We start from the raw sequence: 6,000 nt of genomic DNA on the forward strand, positions 1-6,000 counted from the left end.
CAAGCAGAAGCAACGTCCCCTGCCCAAACCCCGGCTGCCTGTGGGCTGAGAGCGAAGGAAACGCCCGCATCCACCCTCGTCTCCCCGCCTGCCCCCCCCCCCCGGGGCAGGTCCCATCATTGCCACGCGTTTGGGGCAAGGCTGGTTCTTTCTCCCCAAATGCCCGTGCAGCCCCACGCGGGGCAAGGATCGCGGCCACTCAGGCGCAGTTTTCACCTTTCGGTAACCAGGCACCACGAAAAGGGACGTGATTCCGCTCCCCCCCCCCGGGGGGGCAGACCATATGTTTGCTCCCACCCCGTTAACGTCCCCGGGAAGGGTGGTGAGGAGGGGCAGGGCAGGGCCGGGACTCTGTCTCTCGCCCACTGCAGCTGGTCCTGGAGACACAGGGCGTTTCTCAGTCCCGCCAGCAAACTAGTGGCCCCGGGGGGCGAAGATCTGCTCCTAGAAGGTAGGACACAGAGCAGGGGAGCTGGACAACAAGGTGCCACGCTTGCAAAATGCCCCGCTTTCCTGCATCAGCCCCCCGCTCCGCCCCGCCCCCCGATCTCGCCAGCCGGCTGCAGCCCAGCCGCCTCGTTAGCGACCAGCGGGCGGTGAACTCCTGTGAGTGGGGCGGGCTCGGCTGGCCGCCCTATTCTTGCCGGGCGAGAGAGGGAGCAGGTGCGGAGGCTCCGCCGATCGATACACCCATCTTCTGCAGGAGGCCTCGGGGGAGCGGGAGTCCCCCCGTCTCACACGCAGCCCCTCGCCCCCCGCGTCTTCCCTCCGGCCTCGCCCAGCTGCCTTGCGCTCTGGACAGCTACAAGGGGCGGCAGGCTGAAGAACCAGACCCCCTTCCGCACCCACCAGCACCTGGGACACCCCTGCTTTGCTGCTGACCTGCAGTGTGACCCTGGGCAAGTCACTCAGGGCCAGATTTTTAAAGGTATTTAGGCTTCTAACCATGCATAGAGACACCCTAGGATGGGAGTTAGAGATCTAGGTGCCTTTGCAAATCCCACTAGACCCCAGATCCTTAAAGGCATTTAGGCACTTTAGTGGGAGTTAGGTTTCTAAATACCTTTGAGGCTCTGGGCTTAGATACCTATCTGCAACTTTAGGCACCTAAATACCTTAAAAAATGTCCGTTAGTTTCTTTGTGCCTCGGTTTCCCATTTGTAAAATGGGGGAATAGTACTTCCCTACCTCACAGGGATTTTATGAGAATACATTAATGAATGGTCCTCAGATGCCCATGCTACAGTAATGGGAGTTACAGAGAAGCTTGTACCTTCTAGGGCATCTCTTCTTACCCATACCAAAGAACAGAAAGCAAAAGAAATTTCAATTATTTCCTAAAATGTTGTAAGTAACCCAAACATCATAGTCAAAATTAGCTCCCTCTTCTTGTGTAAAAACACCTGGGGTTGTTATCTATTTGTATTGCAGTAGTAAGGGATTGTCTACACTACCATGCAGGGTCGATCTCGCAAGTTCAGCTATGTGAATAGCGTAGCCGAAGTCGACATATTTAGATCTACTTACTGTGGTGTCTTCACTGCGGTAAGTCGACAGCTGACGCTCTCCCGTTGACTCTGCTAGCTCTCCTCGTTCTGGTGGAGTACTGGAGTCGACGGGAATGCACTCAGCGGTCGATTTATCGCCTCTAGACTAGATGCGATAAATCGACCCCCGCTGATCCGGTGGGTAGTGTAGACAAGCCCAGACCAGGACCTCTTTGTGCTAGGTACTGCATATACATATGGCAAAAGACTGTCATTGTGCTTAAAAGAGATTTGAGTTTTCCCTCCATGGAACAGTCTTCTATTTTTTTCAATGTTAATCCATTCATGGGAGGAGGGGGCAAACTGTGGAGTGAGGGCCAGCATACTCCACATGCCCTTGGTGGGTACGGTACTTCTTTCCTTCCCTTTTGAGTCCTGGTCCAGTATAATCAGGAGTAATGGAGTGATGTTCAGAACTGGAAAATTACTGTACATAGTTTTCAGTGTGTGCTTTGCTCAGTTTGGGGGGAACTGGTCAGGAAATGGAGACATAAAATAACAAAAATAGCTAAGTATGCGTGAGCAGCATGTTGTTTTCCTTATGCTGAGTGTGTGTATTCAGCGGTTTTTTTAGATGGTCTATCAGAACATAGTCACAAGCCTGGGTCCTGACAAACCATCTCTTCTTCTAGCCTTAGTCCCAGCTATGTGGGGTTGGATCTTTGGGTCTTCCATCTGCATTCCAGTCTGTGTTGAACCAGGTCCTTGGAAACTCCACAGTTAATCAAATCCTTTTGTATGACATCCTCTAGTTTTGGATCTTCCAACACTTCTTTTACACTCCACCTCTAAGTTTGATGCCCTGTTTCCTATATATTCCTGCAATCTTCTTGGCAAGCCATCTCCTCCCTGCATATTCTCCATAATGCCCTTTTCTCCCCTTCCACTTTCAGAAACAAATTTCTTCTTTGTAAGTGCAATTTAACATCCATTTAAGTCAATGGAAAGATTCCCACTGACTGCAACAGCAGTTGGATTAGGTCATATTTTCTTCAGCCTCCTTTTAGTCCCATTCCAAGTAATTGTGTAAATAAGGCTCATTCGTATGGGTTGTCAAGCACCTCGTGGAAGGCAGTGAATTCCCTCAATTCCTATTGAATTTAATAGGAATGAGAACAATTGCCACTCTGCAAAACTGGGCCCTCAATGCTCTTAAATTCAACAGATTTATTATCCACCTCCAAAAATGAGTAACAAATCAAAAGTTGATAATGGTGCACATATTGGGAATACAATAGATTTTCTTTCTTGATTCCAAGACAGTTGTACTGATAGATGGATTTAAGCATGCACACTGAGTGGAGAATATGCCACTGTTGTTGTTACCATATATGTTTTCACTTTCTGACTAGGCTCCTTTCTCATTTTTTTCTTTCTTCCTGCTGGCAGCTCTTCTTGCTTGTTTTTTCTCTGGTGAATTTAATACCATGTTGTGTGTAGCTGAGGCTGAGTAAAGTGCAAATATAAGATTTCAGTTTTGGGGTCTATATGGTATTTGAGCATTAGACATGTTGTCAATTTTTTTTTTAAATTAAAACTGCCCCCCTTTTTAATACAACTATATCTGCTGTTTGGAGATTCAACATCACAAATTCAGTGGATATTCTGCTCTCACAATCTGTATATTTTCAGGATAGTAATCTTTCTGTGTTTTGTTACGTAAATATCAATCTCTCATTAGCTAGTTAGGCAAAAGTCCTGCCCTCAGACTTTATTCAGACAATGCCAATATGATCATAATGCAATATGCCTCCTGTGTGTGTTTACCTGTATTGTCTCCCAATATCCTTTTTTGAGTGTTGTGTAGCTGTAACTCAGACATATGCCAATGTTTTACACTTCAGTTCAGTGTAGCTGAATTTAGCTCATACTAAATGTTTCTAACTTGCCTTCAGACTCTAAGTAACAATGCAGTAGCACTCAACTGTAACATTTAAGTTTTTGTTTTGTTTTTTAATTCTTTGTGTCATCTTCTGCTCTGTGATCAATGATGTTAGTACATGGTCCTGATTTTGAAGCCCTGGCCCCTGGATACTTATTCAATGTAAAATGTTGGGCTTCACAATGAAAAAAGTTTGACACCCCTGCAGCAGGTAACAATGGAATTTTCTTAACTAAAAAGGGAGGAAGGGGGCCTGTTTCTTTCTGGTTTTCATTGTGTGTGTGTGTATCTGTGATATATCAGCACTATTTGTTTTTCTCATCTTCCCAAGTAGTTGCAGATGTACGACACTTAGTTATCATTGTCCCTTTGATGGGAATGCAAGAGACTATGGCAAAGATAATTACCAACAAAGTCATGTCTTTTTATTCTGAATGGCACGTAACCTTTAACAGCTGGAGAGACATCTTGTCACTGAATGATATTGCAGAGAGCTGCAAAATCTTTGCATTGTGACATCCTTGTGTCAACAGATGATGATGTTGCATCACCATCCATCATTGCCATTGTATATTGATGCTGTGTAATGACATAGTGATGCAACATCAGACTCTCTCACTCTTCTTCCCCAACTCCCAGTAGGTGGGGAAAGATTCAGTCTTCTTCCTGCTCCCAGGACTGGTAGGAGAGACGGTGTCTGTCTCACCCTTCCTGCTTCCACCACATTTTGTGGTTGCTAGGAGGGAGGAGATGCTCTTTTATTTCATGCTAATCTGGGATCTGATCACAGGTAATTTCCCCGACCTCTTACTTTGCTGTTTCAAGGAACCAACAGCTCTCCGGGGATAGAGGAAGAGATGTGTGGAACAAAGAAGCTGACAGGGAGGTAATATAGCCAAATAGGGGATTAATTCCATATAGAGGTGCACAGATTCCTCCACTTCCACCTGGAACAATCTGGACAGGAAATCTGAACCTCTTCCTGTCAGCTGCCTGCACCTTTGCTCTGTGTTTGTTCCCTACATCCTCAAAGAGTTGTTCTCACAGGCTTTGCTTTCATTGAGAAAACTAAAGCAGGTGCTAACATGAAAGTACAGGAACTAACATGAAAATGCAATTAAAAATCAGTGAACAGTATGAATTTAAAGGAAAACATCCAGATGGAGGATGAACCCACAGATTTGAGTGTGGTGGCGGGATACTATCTAACCAACAGCTAAGCAATGATTTAGAAAACATTTACACATCCAAGATGTGTGTAAATTGGAGGGTCACATCATATACTATCTTGTATACACTTACTGTGAAATGTTAACATTTATTATTATTTTACTTAGAGAAATACCTTTGCTTTTCTTTTTATCTCCATTTTAGAAATTAAGTTCTTTCTTCTCTTCTCTCCCTCCTTTTTTGACAAACAATTTTATAGAGATGCTCTTCCAATCTAATGTGCAGCATCTGACTATAATCTTATCTGTTAATTAGGTGTCCAGCTGTGTGTGTCTCTTGGTTTCTGCATAACTATTTAAACCATGCCGGAAGTTGAGCATTGAACACAAATAGGAGCAGGCATGTGATGAGCAGCGGGGCTGGATTTGTTCCTTAGTACACATACATTGATCACCAAGAGATCCTGTTTTTATAGCACAAGTTAGGCTATTCCCTGAATATTTTTTCATATATATTTTACATGGTGCAAAAGGCTTGATCCTCTTTCCACTGAAGTCAATGGCAACAGTCCTTAATAGCCGCTAACTCTGCAATCCATCTTATAAAAAAAAAATACCAAGAGTTGATCCTGCAGCTCCCTGCATGTGAACTCCTGCTGGTGACTTAAATTGGCATTAGACACAATTACGGACTTCAGGAATAGGCACAGAAAATAGGTAACAGAGCATACCATAAAAGATCAGTGAAAACCAATATTAGAGAAGTTGTCAGTCTAGCTATTGCTTTTAAGAATCTGTCTCCATTAAAGATCCTCTGAGTAAAATTCTATCTTGTATCCAGCTTATAATTATTATTGCTTAGAAGGTTGTATGCTGAAGTACCATTCAGGAATGCTGCTGGTATTACAGTACCCGAAAATGCTTGGAGAAATATGTCATATTGGTGTATTCTTAAACTATATACATAAATACCCGCTACATTAATATTTTACCTTAATTTGATGGTGGAGGGGGGGGGGAATTGATGGGCTGACAGAGGGAAAGTCTGCTGAAGTTTGGGATGTGTTCTAAGGCCTATACAATTTTCCAGACTTCTGAGAAGGGAGTGAGCTAGGGAGGATGTAAATAGAATAAATGGGGATGGTATGATGGATTGTTGAGTGAGGAGAGTATTTTAGGATTGATTCATGTTTGAAATGAGAGAGGAGGGAGGGCCTCAGAGCTTGGGGTTCCAGCCTGAGGCTGAATATCTACACTACAATTAAACAGCACTTAGCCTGAGCCCTGTGAGCCTGAGTTGGCTGACACGGGCCAACCATGTAGGGTGACCAGATGTCCTGATTTTATAGGGACAGTCCTGAATTTTGGGTCTTTTCCTTATATATGCTCCTATTACCCCCCA

The sequence above is a fragment of the Lepidochelys olivacea genome, assembly GCF_965140295.1.
Source record: "Lepidochelys olivacea isolate rLepOli2 genome assembly, chromosome: 5".
Taxonomy (NCBI): domain Eukaryota; kingdom Metazoa; phylum Chordata; order Testudines; family Cheloniidae; genus Lepidochelys; species Lepidochelys olivacea.